The sequence below is a fragment of the Eptatretus burgeri genome, chromosome 1, assembly GCF_056783735.1.
Source record: "Eptatretus burgeri isolate ZD-2024b chromosome 1, Ebu_testis_v1, whole genome shotgun sequence".
In the NCBI taxonomy this organism is placed as follows: domain Eukaryota; kingdom Metazoa; phylum Chordata; class Myxini; order Myxiniformes; family Myxinidae; genus Eptatretus; species Eptatretus burgeri.
Window position 1 is genome coordinate 105,158,402 of NC_140961.1, and position 16,426 is coordinate 105,174,827.

General features: G+C 42.4%; 1 pseudogene; it reads right to left on the bottom strand.

Annotated features, from left to right (window-relative positions):
• Positions 1 to 1,759: 1,759 nt before the first annotated feature.
• LOC147035112 (uncharacterized) lies at positions 1,760 to 16,193 on the bottom strand (annotated as a pseudogene).
• Between the last annotated feature and the right edge of the window lie 233 nt (positions 16,194 to 16,426).

Consider the following 16,426-nt stretch of genomic DNA (forward strand, 5'->3'; position numbering starts at 1 on the left):
GATTTTGCAAGAACCATAAGTCTTCCATACAGATTTTTTGTCTCCTTTAGATCGACTGTCTTGTCACGCAGCTTAATGGATATTGTTCCTGTTCCCAGAGAGAAACATTCTGTTCCCTACTTTTGTTACCTTAGCCCAAAGGCTTGTATCACCATTTATCCTGTCTTCCACAAATTCTTTATGCAAGTTTTGACCACTGTTATTTGCATTTAATATCTGCTCCACATACTCATCAGGAACATAAGCCAGGGTGATAATGTTGTACAGCTTATCCCTTTCAACTGCAAAAGGGTTCCCATGGGCAAGAACTGCATTCTTTTTTTGTCCACAGCTGTGTGCACATGTTTCACATCACTTGGATTAAGATCATGGTGCTCAGTCAATTGGCTATTTGCCTCACTCAATGAAGAACTGAGTCTTGAATTCTGCTGACATGAGTGATTGTTCTGGGGTGGCTAAGAAAAACGTCTGTCTGGCATTGACATTGTTTGATATTCCAAGCAATCCTGATCTGGATTTCATTTGCCTATTCAAATGTTCAATGGCATGATCCGCGCCAATGGAAGTGAAAGGTACATCATTCTTGCTAACTGACAAGCATCTCCCCTCCAGTTCCTTCCATGTCTCTGGATGCTTCTCCTTGAGATCCTTCATGTCTGCAAGATAGCGTGGCCAGTCTTTTGTATTTTATGCAGTTCATGGAAAAGAAAAGCTTGTTTACCTGCTCTCCTGCTGCTAGGTGGAGTTCCATATCTCCATTGCGTGATGCCGCAACAAAAAACAAGACTATCTCGACACGTTGCAAATAGTTCAGGGTTGCCATAAACATTGCATCTTTGGATCGCTTTTCCTTCCCCAGGTTAAATGTAGTGACAATGGCAGATGTCGTTATAGCCTTTTCCAGACAGGTTTTTACCTCTCTGACTGATACCACCTTTTCCTTATTATCCTCCTTACCACAGGCATCAGCTACAGCATCTGCTGTCTCCAAGCAACAATCACGTAAATGAGGATATTCCTTGAAGAATTCATCCAGAGTAAGGTCATACAAGGCCATGTACGAATAGATGTGAGCTCGAAGTGCACGTTGGTAGTGGGTGCACTTCAATATCTCTCTTGTTGTGGCTGAGCCGTATAGGTCAGCCTCAGCACAAGCATCATCAATGCCAGAGTTCTCCATGGATACGCCAATAGCCCTCGATGCAGCCATCACAACATGCAGTTCCCCAAGCCTTGGAACAACTTTGTCCTTCAGATCAGGTCTGGCATCTAACAGCTGCACAACTTTTTCATACAAAGCTAGATCAAAAGTTATTATTGTGGGATGACAATCTCCAACTGCCATGTGTCTTAACTGATTGACCTGCACAATTACAGTCAGCAGTGTTGACCAGTCATGGGCGACTTCCGGAAGCAGAGGCAATGCACCAACATGTATTTGAGGTTGGCTAAAAGAAATCAATGAGTTGAATCCTGCTCAAGCCATCTTACACCCATCTGCTCAATCTCTTGCCCTTGCAAGAAATGATGCAAATACCCATCCAAGGTGTGTCAATTGGTATTTTTCTGGGATGCCAGTCTTGCTTACAGTGAAGTCAGTATCCCTCTTGACTGGCTGTGGCTTGGGCTTACTATCCTCTAACACTGGAACATGATATGGTGATACTGTCAGGCTCTTCGATTGTACAAAGTCAAGTGGTGGAGCTAAAGGCTATCCATCTGCAGTCACTCTTTGGTACACAGCAATGATTGTGCCATGTGTTGTACCCTTACCATCTGGGGTATCTTCAGCAAAGTCTGCATTGTCTGCAGCAAAGAACAGAAAAGCTCCATTCTTCATAAATGGTGGGACAGAGAGACCTCCAGTCAGCTTGCTGTTTTCCACAACTGCATTAGCAATTGCAGTCTCTAATTGAAGAACACGACTATTGGATACAAAAGCCTTGAGCACTGAGTAACTCAATCAGTGATTTGTTTTGTGTGTCATGATGTGCAGTAAGTGCCAGCCCTTTAACCTGAACATTGTCTCTGGAGTATGGAGCCCGAAATGCCGTGGAAGAATCCTTTGGCTTGTATTGCACCTGGCGTGTTGATTTGTATCCATTACATCATGTTTTGGCACACTGTAAGTGCGGATCGATCAACGATGTGGGATCTCTTTTCTGTCTGTAGCTTGGAAACTGGTCCAACCATTACCCAGTGAATCATTGAATACAGTTCAGCAGGGACATCACTGTCAGAGCTGTTGACCTGCATATTATCCAAAGAGCCACCTGATGTTTTTGTTGCAAAACCAGTGATAGCCTTTCACATCACAATTGCTGCCTTGTTTATGAGATTCATACTACTTATTTTGTCCTCTTCACTTTTAAGTGCTGATTGCACTAATGTTTTATTCCAAGCCTGTGGGGAGTAGAGCACAGATGATTTTCTCCTGTTTTTTTTTAAAGAACAGAAACTACACTTGGCAACTCAGACAGGATTTTCTCTTTCAACCACTGTCGACGCTATGTTGGTGAATGGTTATTTAAGGCATCGGGACCACCCAGCATATTTATAAAGGTAGTTTCAATATCCTCCATAGAGAGGTATTCCCTGTGTCTCGATTGAATGTCAATTTGATGGATCAACTCAATCAAGCATGCCCGTTGCAAAGGGGGGTCTTTTCTGTGTCCCCAACTCTGAGTTCACCCCATAAAACATGGAAAACATGTTTAGTCCAACAGGGTTTATGATACTTGATGTCCATTGCATGGGCATCATTGGGCGAGATACAACAGTTTATTCTAGTTCTGAAAAGTTGGTCATCGGACTTTTCTATAGCATCCCAAAGAGTTTTTCCAGCATTGTCAGTGCTGACAGAAAACAGCTGCTGATCATTATCCGTCTGACAGAAAAGGCAGAGATTCTTGTCCAAAGGAAGCATGGCTGATCATGTAAATGGCACAGGAGACTTGGACGTAGATGGTTCATCTACTTCAGTCTTTGTTCTTTTCTGCCCTCTCATTTTAACGGCCACTGTACCAGTTGCGGTCCCTTGCTCATTGTATATGACATTTGTTGGTTGCTTCAGAATAGCAACTGAGATGCCACATAGCCTCCTTTATGTGCAGTGTCTCTGGCGTGCATGATTCAAGTCACTGATGAATTCGGACGTACTCTCCATCCCGTAAGCTGGCATGTTCTCGAACACAGTCCATTAGACACTGATAAGAATCATGCCTGGGATGCAGAACAAGAGTTCCTTTTGCTGCATCATGACTCTGGCACAGGATGCAAAGCTACCAGTCATTGGGTGTGGATCCCTTACTAAGAATTGGCCGGTCAGTCATTTTGGGCTACAACCTGAAAATACAGTAAACAAATTTCTGATTAGATTAATGTAATGTTCGCATTCTTTTGATCTATTGAAAATTGTTCTTGTCACACCATCATTTTCTTAACCCCTCTAAGTAGCTAACACTGGTTGAAAAATCACCATATCAACAGCGTATTGCTGAGCGATAGGTGAAAATTATAGTCATATGATTGTTTTTTTCAGTGGTGGCCATCTTGGAATCCAATATGGCGGCTTATCAAAAATGGCTGCCATCACAGCCTATTTTTGCTTGCACCAACATTTTCCTCGACCCCAAAAATGTGGGTATATCCATTGAAATCAACACAATATCTTGCTTTCTATCCAAGATATTAACTAAAATAGGTATGAAACGGTGGCCATTTTGAAATCCAAGATGGCGGCACTAAAATGGATCGATTCAAATGGAAACATTGGGTTTGGTGTTTGAGAAGGTCAAATCCTCCAAAAATGCAGGTGGTTGCAAATCTCCACGAATATTGAACGAAAATACACAGGGAACCTGACTAACTGAGGAGGCAGTGCTTATAATTTATCGACAGGGTAGACAGAGTAATTTTGCATGTGTAAGCACCTAAGGTTTGTGGGCGGGTTTGGTGTGTACTTCCCAAACACAGAGGCACATGTGTCACGAGTGCGAAAGGTGATTACAATCTCTCTCGCCAGCATGTGCCAGTTACATGGCAGTGCAGTGTGCTGTGGAGCCAGAAGTGGCAATGTACATATATTTTTATTAGGGCCACCCCGTGTGCAAGATGGCCCAGAGGAGGTCTGAGATGAAGAGAAGGAGAGGCTTGTGTAAAGGAGCAAGTGGTTCAATGAGAAGTTGGAGAGGCAGATAGCAGGGTCTCTTTGAAGAAGTTTTGAGATTGACCCAAGCTGGTATATCACACGGCCTTTGGAGAGGGGAAGGAGGCACTGTGTTTTTGGAGAGAAGAAAGACCTCAGAGCTAGGAGAGTTCCACATTCACTGAGTGAGAAGAAGCATTTCGAGGAGGCCTCATTGGGAAAAGAGAAAGAGGGTCACGAGGCCCGGTTGAGGAGCTGATCGTCGCTGGTGCACCTCGTTTCTAGTTCATTGTGCTCTGTTTCGGCTTTCTTCATCTTGGGTGTTACTCATCGCTGGCCCTGCTCATGGCTGGTTTACTCCGTCTTTGGACTGATTTCATCACTGGCTCTCATCTCGCTCCTGGTTTCCAAAGCAGGCTGCATTGAGTCCTGCGTCCACTCTCCACATCGTACACAAATGGAATTCCCACTTGCATTCTTAACTTGATGTACAAGTGTGATCTGTGGCACCTAGAGGGGGTTAGGTTTTGAGTTTTACTTCTCATTTTTGTATAGAAATTTACATGTTCCCATTCCCCTATTTGTGTCTTTTGACTCACTTGGTTTGTTGTGTTTATGATAGTGTCATAAATGGAACAGGGTAGATATCGAAACATTTCTATTCCCCTTATCTAAATAAATTAAACCTTTAAAAAGATAAGAAAACGTATTCAAGCCATCTAATTTTTGTGCGTGTTTGCCATCGATTTTGGCTCATTTGGTCGACTTTGGGAAACTTTAAAGTTGTGGAGTAATAATTGAATGCAACACAAGAAAAAAGACCGTTTGTGCCATCTACAGGACGAAAGGCCTCGGCTCTGAGGAATCCTGTGTTAACGGATACTCGGGCGTGACAATATTTTATGGTGTAGACCTACAGTGCCCATGGAAAGTCTACACCCCCTTTAAAAATTTTCACCTTTTGTACCTTATAACTTGGAATTAAATTGCATTAAATCAGACTTTTATTTACACGTAACCCACAACTTCGAAGTGAAAAACAAATTCTTCAAATTTCAGAAAATTAATTAAAAATACAAAACTAGAATATCTTTGTTAGATCAGTGTCCACCTCCCCCCCCCCCCCCCCACCAAGCTAATACTTGGTGGAAGCACCTTTGACAGCAATTACAGCTGTGAATCTGTTGGGATAGATCTCTACCAACTTTGCACATCTTGATTGGCAATATTTGTCCATTGTTCTGAAAAAAACTGCTCAAGCTCAGTCAAGTTATGTGAGGAATGTTGATGGACAGCAATCTTCAAGTCATGCCACAGATTTTTGATTGGATTTAGGTCAGGGCTCTAACTGGGCCACTCAAGTACATTGATCTTTTTGTTCCTTAACTACTCCAGTGTAACTTTGGCTGTGTGCTTCTGGTTGTTGTCATGTTGAAAGATGAACTTACCTCCCAATTTCAGCTTTCTTGCAGAGGGCAACAGGTTTTCCTCTCGGATTTTTCTATATTTTACTCCATCCATTTTCCCTTCTATCCTGACAAGTGCCCCCAGTCCCTGCTGATGAGAAGCATCCCCAGAACACGATGCTTCCACCACCATGCTTCACAGTGGGGATGGTGTTCTTTGGTTGATGTGCTGTGTTGGGTTTGCGTCAAATATAACGTTTTGCATTTAGGCCAAAAAGTTCCGTCTGCATTTTGTCACACCACAAAAATTTTTGCTGCATGGCTTCAGAATCAACGGAGTCATTTTTTTGCAAACCGCAAACGGGACTCAAGGTCTGCTTTTTGGAGTAATGGCTTCCTCATTGCTACCCTACCATATAGGCCAGACTTGTGGAGTGCTTGGGATATTGTTGTCACATGCACATAGTGACCACTCTTTGCCAGAAAGGCATGTCGCTCTTTCAAAGTTGCCACTGGCCTCTTGGTGGCCTTTCTGATCAGTCTCCTCCTTGCTTGGTCATCCAGTTTGGGGATGGGGGGCAGCCTGATCTAGGCAGGGTCTTGGTGGTATCATATGCCTTCTACTTCTTAATGATTGTCTTGACTGTGCTCCAAGGGATATTCAAGGCTTTTGAAATATTTTTTATACCCATCTCCTGATCTGTGCCTCCCCACAACTTTGTCCCAGAGGTCTTTTGAAAGCTCCTTGGTGCTCATGGTTGAGTCTTTGCTGTGAAATGCAATACCCAGCAGAGGAAACCTACAGGAAAAGCTGATTTTATTCTGTAATAATCATAATTACTAAACTTTAACACATGTGGAGGCCAATTAACTTTGTGTGTGATTGGTTACAGTCGGAGGCCAGTTGGATTGGATTGGAGGCCAGTCGGAGAAGGTGATTGGTTACACCTGAGCAAATTTACAATCGCTATTATAAGGGGGGTGGACACTATTCCAACCAAGATATTCTCGTTTTGTGTTTTTAATAAATTTTCTGAAATTTGTAGAATTTGTTTGGCACTTGGCAGTTGTGGGATATCATGTGTAAATAAAGGTGGAAAAAGTCTGATTTAATACAATTTAATTTCAGGCTACTATGCAACAAAAGGTGAAAAATTTGAAAGGGGGTGTAGACTTTCCACAGACACTTTATATGTTGGGATATTTGAAAGCTCTTGTAGGAAGATTTGAATCGATTCACAATGGCTGGGCTTTCACTGCTCTCTCAATAGTGTTCCAAAGACAAGGACAATAAAATCTCATTGTATTCATGGAGTATGAAGTACAATTTTTGGGGAAGAACAAATTGTTGCAGGATCTGGAACGATGTGTGTGTGTGTGTGTGTGTGTGTGTGTGTGTGTGTGTGTGTGTGTGTGTGTGTGTGTGTGTGTGTGTGTGTGTGTGTGTGTGTGTGTGTGTGTGTGTGTGTGTGTGTGTGTGTGTGTCATGTATTGAGGTGAAATAAGGAGAAAAAGTACAGGGGAGACGACTATGGAATACTTATAAATGAATATCCCTGCATGCAACTTGTTAAAATCATTAAGAGTCTGTGTTCAGTGCATCAAAAAAGAGGTCCAATATGGTTTTGAGGATGAGAGAAGGTACAAATTCTCAAGGCTCTTTTTTGAGTAACAATGAATGAATGAATGAAGGTTATTGTTGCTGGTACACATCCATACACTCCATCCATCCATGGGGACCATACTCTGTGCAGAGCGTTGGTGCTGCCGAAGCAGTCTCCTTGGCTATTGGGCACAATCCTGGACGGGTCGCCACTCCAACACCCTATACCAGCATGCTGGCATTCATTTTGCAGACCTCGGAAGGATGACAGGCCGAATTAACTCCACCTGGTATTAATTCAACAGCTGAGCAGGATTTGAACTCAGGACCCTTGGATACCAAGCCCACCACCCTAACCATTAAGCCAACACCAGGCATATATACACGGTCTCGGTATGAGCACATATAAATCATGAGACCATACAAAAAGAGCACGATCTCAGCATGAGTCCGTCCGTCCATCCATCCGTGTGACGATATGTCTATTATTTACGTACTATTCGAATGTACCTTTCGACCATTTAGACTACTGAGATCACTTAGACCTTCGAAGACCCTCAAAGACCCCGAAGACGTCCAAGACCCCGAGAACCCAAAAGACACCCAAGAACCCCCAAGGACTCCAAAACCCAAAACACCCCCAAGACCCCAAAGACTCTCAAGACCCTGAAGACCCCCAATATCCTGAAGACACCAACGACTCCAAAGACCCCAAAGGCCCCCAAATAACCCAAGACCCTGAAGACTCCAACAACCACCAAGACTCCGAAGACCTCCAAGACCGCAAAGACCCTGAAGAACACGAACCACTCTCACTCAGGGCGATGGAACACAAACCACTCTCGCTCAGGGCAACAGAACACGAACCACTCTCGCTCAGAGACAGAACACGAACCACTCTCGCTCAAGGCGACGGAACACGAACCACTCTCACTCAAGGTGACGGAACACGAATCACTCTCACTCAGGGCGATGGAACACGAACCACTCTCACTCAGGGAGACGGAACAGGAACCACTCTCACTCAGGGCGACGGAACACGAACCACTCTCGCTCAGGGCGACGGAACAAGAACCACTCTCGCTCAGGGCGACGGAACATGAACCACTCTCGCTCAGGGCGACGGAACATGAACCACTCTCGCTCAGGGCGACGGAACATGAACCACTCTCACTCAAGGTGACGGAACACGAATCACTCTCACTCAGGACGATGGAACACGAACCACTCTCACTCAGGGAGACGGAACAGGAACCACTCTCACTCAGGGCGACGGAACACGAACCACTCTCGCTCAGGGTGACGGAACAAGAACCACTCTCGCTCAGGGCGACGGAACATGAACCACTCTCGCTCAGGGCGACGGAACATGAACCACTCTCGCTCAGGGCGACGGAACATGAACCACTCTCGCTCAGAGAGACAGAACACAGACCACTCTTGCTCAAGGCGATTGAACACGAACCACGCTCACTCAAGGCGACGGATCACGATTCACTCTCACTCAGGGCGACGGAACATGAACCACTCTCGCTCAGGGCGACGGAACACGAACCACTCTCGCTCAGGGCGACGGAAAACGAACCACTCTCGCTCAGGGCGACGGAACACGAACCACTCTCGCTCAAGGCGATGGAACACGAATCAATCTCGCTCATGGTGACGGAACACGAACCACTCTCACTCAGGGCGACGGAACACGAACCACTCTCGCTCAGGGTGACGGAACACGAACCACTTGCTCTGAATGACGTGGTGGGCAAAAGCGTCCACAGTGAGTGAACGATTCGCTCAGAAGGACGTAGCACAGTACCGCTATCGATTGTAAGGCATTCGGCAAGTGGCTGAAGCACTCATGCAAGCACTCCAATTAGATGGTTGAGAAGGAACGGTTGGCCCGGCTGTCACTGCATATCATATTGGATCGCTTTAACTTTTAAGATGGTCTCCGCACACACAGCAGTTAATGAAATAACATGAATTCATTCAAATAATGACTTTATCCACATAAGAGTTGTGGCTTAATGCAGAACAACCCTGGAGACATCGTAAAGTTTGATTGCCTGTGAAATAAATATAGCAGATAATCTGCCATCTTGCCTGCTCATCTGTGCACACGTCACGTGGTACATCGGTTTGGGGTCCACGCAAATGCAATCATATATTATTAAAACGTCTGTTTTTTATACCAGATTTGCTTTGATTCCCTGCAGAGCACCTCACGAAACCTACGAAAATATAGACACAGATTTGCCATATAGCTGGGGACAGGGTTTGAGGACTGGCAGTGAATGCATTAAATCATATAGCTCAATGAATGTAGTTAATTTTGGCACGTTCCAAAATTTTTGTTCACTCAATATAATTCTCCAAACAGAAGAAAAAGGTAAGTTTAATGCTTTGGAAATATCACATTTTCTTGTGGATCTATGGAGAAGGAGGAAACATAGCTTTGTCACCCGTGAAATAAACTTTGCAGATAATCCGCCATCTTGCCTGCTCATCTGTAGATGTGTCATGTGGTACATCAGTTTGAGGTCCATGGAAACATTCTAACTTTTCTTTTAAAATGTCAGTTTTTCCCCAGGTTTGCTTTGATTCCCTATAGAGCACCTTACGAAACCTCTGAAAATATAGACACAGACATGGCAGATGCTATGGATAAGCAGGCCCTCTGGGACAGGGAGCAAGGTCTCGTAGTGAATGCATTAAATCATGCAGCTCAATTAAGCTGGTTAATTTTGGCACGTTCCTAAATTTTTTGTGCACTCAATATAATTCTCCAACAGGAGAAAATGGTAAGTTTAATGCTTTGGAAATTTCACATTTTCTTGTGTATGTATGGAGGAGGAGCGACCACAGCGTTGCTTGCTTGAAGTAAATAGGTTTTTCGGCTGAGTTAGAAGACTCATTACTTCTTTAAATTATCAGATTTCACAACAGATTGTCACTTATTTAGTCCGGATGATATCCGATCCTAAAAACCGAAATAATATTTCAATGATATACTTTAATTAGTTTGTGAGAGTAGATTAAAATCGTATCATGTAATGCATGAAATCTCTCTACGCTCCTAATTTGAAAACTATAGTACTTACAAAAGCGATGTATACAGTGATTAGTAGCTCTGATGAACAGACATTCGATAATACGAGTGAGGAAAGTGAAAAAAAAACTTTATCAAAAATAAATCGTTGTGGCCTGTTCCAAGTCGTGGCATGGTTGAGCAGGCCAATAAACATGGTGGCTTCAGACCCCAGCGAGGTTACCCAGGAAATTCCTCAAGACCCCAAAGAGCGATGTGGCCAAGGATCGCCTGATGAAGGATATAATTAAATAAGGCTGTCAACTATCTTCAAAAGGGGTGTTTTAATTAACCCAAACACCCAATTTTCAGTCTTGCACTTTCTTGGAGTTTTCTTAGTATACATGCAAAGTTTCAGGCACTATGTTTTAGGAGTTATGGAGGACACACACACACACACACACACACACACACACACACACACACACACACACACACACACACACACACACACACACACACACACACACACACTCACTCTTATTCGTATCGATGTGGCTGACACTCAAATTCAGTTTTCATCATATGGTAAGGCTCAGATTGATGGCTTCTAAAACAAGGCTGAAAATCCATGACTAGAAGTGAATTGATCATATAAATCGAATACTTTTACAACATGGATTGAATGATGTCTTTGCTAATATGGAAATAGCTTTTTGAATGCATCTATATCTCATGGTCTCAAACTGTACTGGTGAATGCAGTTTTTTAAAGTCGAAGTGTATAAATGGATGAAGCGAGAACAGAAATGAAGCAAGAGCGGTTGAAGATGCTCTCACTGATGTACACAGAAAGTGATATTTTGCAGGAACTGAGTTTCGATTATATAATTTGAGATTTCGCAAACCAGAAAAGTCGAAAGGCAAACTTGTTTGGCATCTTTGGACTCTGATCAAATATGACAAAGTACACAAACTTGCAAGCTCCCAGTTAAATTTGACTTATATAGACCCCCAAAATTAAAGTTTGATACCTGATCCACCACTGAAGGAGGATGGAGGTTATGTTTTCACCCATGTCTGTCCGTGTGTCTGTCTATTTGCTTGTCTGTAAAGGCGCAGTCACACCTTGACGTTTTAGCCAGCTTATGCCAATTTTTGAAAAATTTGTCTAAAACGCTGGCACACGTCGAATACGTTTTGGGTAAGTTTTGGAAACATTGAGAGCACGCTGAAAAACACTGCCATATGTCGTAGTACGCTGGCTTTCATCATTGTACTTTGCGGTTGTCCTCAAATTTTAGCATGCTTGAAATTTTACGACGTATGCTAGCGTATGACTTACAAGTTCCGCTACGCTGGCCATTAGTTGTAGGCACGTTATGCGATCGTTGACACACGTCGACACACGTCACTTGTAAGTTAATCATAAGTCGAAACACGTCTAGGTAATGTTTAGCTTACCCGAACCTTATTTCTAACCTATGAGTGATGTGTTGTAGGCACGTTACGCGATCGTTGACACACGTTACTTGTAAGTTACTCAGAAGTCGAAACACGTCAACGTAATGGTTAGCGTCAGTGTTCCAGACTCCCTGTTTTTTTTTTTTTTTCGGTATGACTGTGATGTTGACACTTCGATTTCTAGTGCAGTTAAGATTTAAATCTTTGAGCAGCAGCCTATTAATTATATGATATTATAACCGCACTAGAAATCGAAGTGTCAACATCACAGTCATACCGAAGAAAACAAAAAAAAACAAACAAAAAAAAAAACAGGGAGTCTAGAACACTGACGCTAACCATTACCTCGATGTGTTTCGCATTATGAGTAACTTACAAGTAACTTTTGTCGACGTGTGCCAACGATCGCATATCGTGTGTACAACTTATTCCCATCGCAATGTGGAATGTGTGAGGCATACGGCAAGTACGTCGTAAAATTTTTAACACGTTTAAAATTTCAAGACGTACTCCACTTACTATGACATATAATAGCGTACTTTAGCATTCTATTCACATATCCCAAACTTACCCATACCGTATTCGACGTGCGCCAGCGTTTTAGACGCATTTTTCAGAGGTCGGCATATGCTGGCAAGATCGCCAAGGTGTGACTGCGATATTGACACTTCCATTTCTCCAGCGGTTATTGTGTCATTGCGGAATCATTGTGCGGCAGCCTTTTAATAGGTTACGCCACGTGATCATCGGCGATACGTGCAGTGCGCTATGCATAAGGTAGACTATCGTTGGGCATATGTTGTGAATGCCGCCAACAGGCTAAGCATTCGTTGGTATAAGTTATCTACAAGACAACGAAACGTTCTGTGTCCTTTACTAACATGTTATGCATATGACCAACTCGTTATGAATATGTCCGAAACTTTAAAAAAAAAAACATCAAAAGTTCAGTGTAAGCCAGCATTTTACATAAATTTTGATATGTTGTCATTGCTGGCTAAAACGTCAAGGTGTGACTGGGCCTTAAGCAGGATATATCAAAAATTTTGGACGGATTTGGACGAAATTTGGTGGGCAGCTAGGATGTGTGACAAGGACGAATTGATTAGATTTTGGTGAAGATCCGGATCCAGATCTGGATACTGGAATATTTTAAGTGCTTCTTCACCATTGAAAGACAGGGCCAAAACCGATATATAGCACTAGCAAAGGTAACTGGCATTGCCAGGCAACGCCAGGTACCTCCTCGCATCCCTTCCCCTCCATGCCACCTCCCTCTGGACTCCCACCCACACCTTTTGCACCCTCTTCCAACCCTTTTGAAGGGGGACAGACAAATACACAAACACAAAAATACACAAATACACACTGTTATATAGGAAGATAGATATAGATGATATCTCAAAAAGTTATGGACGGATTTGGCCTAAACTTGGTGGACAGGTTGGGTGTGTGACAAGGACGAATAAATTCGATTTCGGTGAAGATCCGAATCCCGATCCAGATACGAGAATTCATTGTTTTTGAAAGTGATTATTCACTAGAGATAGAGCCAAAACAATATGAACAGTGCCTTCAGAAAGTATTCACACCCCTTGGCTTTTTCATATTTTGGCGTGTTGCAGCCTGAATTTAAATGAATTGAATTCAATTTTTTGTCACTGATCTATGCAAAATACTCAATAATGACAAAGAGAAAACAGATTTAGAGAAATTTTTTACAAATTTATTGAAAATGAAATACAGAAATATCTAATTTCCATAAATATTCAGCTCCATGAGGCAATACTTTGTAGAAGTGCCATTGGTAGCAAATACAGCTTTGTGTCTTCTTGGGTACGTCTTTATCAGCTTTGCAAGTCGAGATTTGGGGATTTTATCCCATTCTCCCTTGCAGATTTGCTCAAACTTTCAAGTTGGATGGGGAGAGTCAGTGAACAGCAATCTTCAAGTCTTTCCACAGATTCTCAATGGGATTCAAGTCGTGGCTTTGGCTGGGCCACTCAAAAACTTTCACATTCTTGTTCTGAAGCCATTCCAGTGTTGCTTTATTTGGCTATATGGTTGGGGTCATTGTTCTGTTGAAACATAAATCTTTGCCGCAGTCTAAGTTCTTTTTCATTCTTAAGCAGGTTCTCTTGAAGGATTTGCCTATATTTGGGTCCATTCATTGTTCCCTCTATGCTTACGCGTCTCCCAGTCCCTGCCACTGAAAAGCATCCCCATACCATGTTTCTGCCACCACCATGCTTCACGGAAGGGATGGTGCTAGATGGGTGATGAGTTGCGCTCAGTTTGTGCCAGACATAGCACTTTGCATTCAGGCCAAATAGTTCAGTTTTCATCTCATCAGACCACAGAATCTTTTGTCATGTTCTCAGTGCCTTTCATGTGCCTTTCTGCAAACTCCCGGCATGCTGTCATGTGCCATTTTCTCATGAGTGGCTTCCATCTGCCACTCTCCAATAAAGCCTAGATTTGTAGAGTGCTGCAGAGACTGTTGTCCTTCAGGCAGGTTCTCCCATCTCAGCCAAGGAACTTTGTAGTTATATCAGAGTGGTCATTGGTTTCTTGGTCACCTCCCTGACAAAGGACCTTCTTGCCCAGTTCCTCAGTTTGATCAGACAGCCAGCTCAAGGAAGAGTCTGAGTAGTTCCGTATTCTTTCCATTTCCTAATGATGGAGCTCATTGTGTTCTTGGGAACTTTGAACACTCTAGAAATTGTTTTATACCCTTCTGCAGATCTTTTCCTTCTCTCAATCATATCTGGGTTCTTCAGACAGGTCCTTGGACTTCATGGTAGAGTTTCTGCTCTGACATGCACTGTCAACTGTGGGACCTGACATGGAATGGTGTTTCTTTCTAAATCAAGTCCAATCAATTGAATTGGCCACAGGTTGACTCCAATCAAGTTGTGGAGACATCTCAAGGATGATCAAAGGAAATTAGATGCACCTGAGCTCAATTTGGAGTGTCATTGCAAAAGGGTTGAATATTTATTGACGCAAGACATTTCAGCTTTTCGTTTTTAATTAATTTGTAAAAAAATTCTTAAGAAAAAATTCAACTTTGTCATGATGGGGTATTGTGTGGATCAGTGACATTAAAAAAAAAAGTTAATCCATTTTAAATTCAGGCTGTAACACAACAAAATGTGACAAAAGGCAAGGGGTATGAATACTTTCTGAAGGCACTGTTTCGCACGTGGACAAGCTTTGACACTATGGACATAATTCCAAAACGTTGTGGATGAGAGATGACAAAACTAGGTGGAAGAGTTGGGTTGGTGATAAGAACAAGTCAATTCAATTCTGGTTCTGGTCTAGATCCAGATCCAGATCCGGCCTATCAATGGGACACAAGAGCTTCAGCCGGGCAGAGGTATGCACTCTCCCGAGTGCCGTTCTATTTTTATACTGTTTTGTTTTACCATACAGCAAAATATAATGTGTTTAGTTTATTTTACGTCCATTTCTCAATTAGCCCAAGTACTGTATGTGTAGATCGTATAAATGTATAGTACACGTATGATGAATAAAATGTACAGAAAAAGGGCCTAAAATATAACTAGCCTCTTATTTTAGTTTCTTAAATAGCTTCATTACTATATATGTAAATTATGTACTCCACATGTACATGTAGCAATAATGATAAATATCAGTTTGTCAATCTGTGAGTGTGCATGCGTGCGTGTGTGTGTATTCTCTATTGCTACAAAACCATGGAACTTAGCAACCTGAAATTTTGCATGCATACAAAGAAAACTCCAAAGAAGTACAAGACGGAAAATTTGGTGTTTGGGTTAATTAAAACACCCCTTTTGAAGATAATTAACGGCATGCTCACGATAAAAAAAAGCAAAATAAGCCTGATAAAGATGGTGGCGTGCAATCAGCCCTCTGTGAGCTCGCCGGTGTCTTAAGATGCCATTTTATTCAGCCTGCTCAACAATGCCTTGACTTGGAACAGGCTGCAATGGTTTCTCTTAACAATAAAGCGCTGAATTTTTTTTTTCACTTTCCTCACTTTCTCATCAAATGCCTGATCTTCATACCTACAAATCGCTGCATACATTGCTTTTGTAAGTGCTATAGTTTTCAAATTAGGAGCTTGGAGCGATTTCATGCAATATGTGATGTCATTTTCCACGATGGACTGTCATACAATAATTAAAGTAAATCATTGAAATATGATATTTAGGTTTTGAGGATCGGATCTTGTGGACTAAATAACTTTTGAAATCTGGAGTGAAATCCGAAAATTTAAAGAAATAAGCCGTTTTTTTTTTCCGGGTGTGTCCCACTACCAATCAGCTTGTTATTGCTTGCCAAACCAGCCATTCCTTATCAATTGTTTCATTGGAGTACTTGCTTGAGTGGCGAGCGCTCTACAAGCTGCTTGGTTGTTCCTTTGTAAGCTATGGTGTTACATGGCAAGAGTACCTGCACTATCCCTCTGCACAGTCCCTCTGCTAAACACAACCAAAAATACATCGAACGATGGACAAAGTTCAAGTTCCACCTGCCTGCGTTGGGTATCCTGCTTCATGTTCGAAGTTCCGCCATGTTGGTTCGAGCTGTTCAAAGCATAGACTGACATTTTCTGTTCTCTTTGTTTTGATATATTTTTGAATAGAATCTTACCACTGTTCTACTTGAATTCCTCTTTTAAAGAACTCTGTTTAAAAGTAAACATTTGTGGTTGTTGTTTCGTTCTGATGTAGTGTGTGAGTGTGTGTGTGTGTGCATTCATATGCAAATGTAAATATTACCACAACGGAA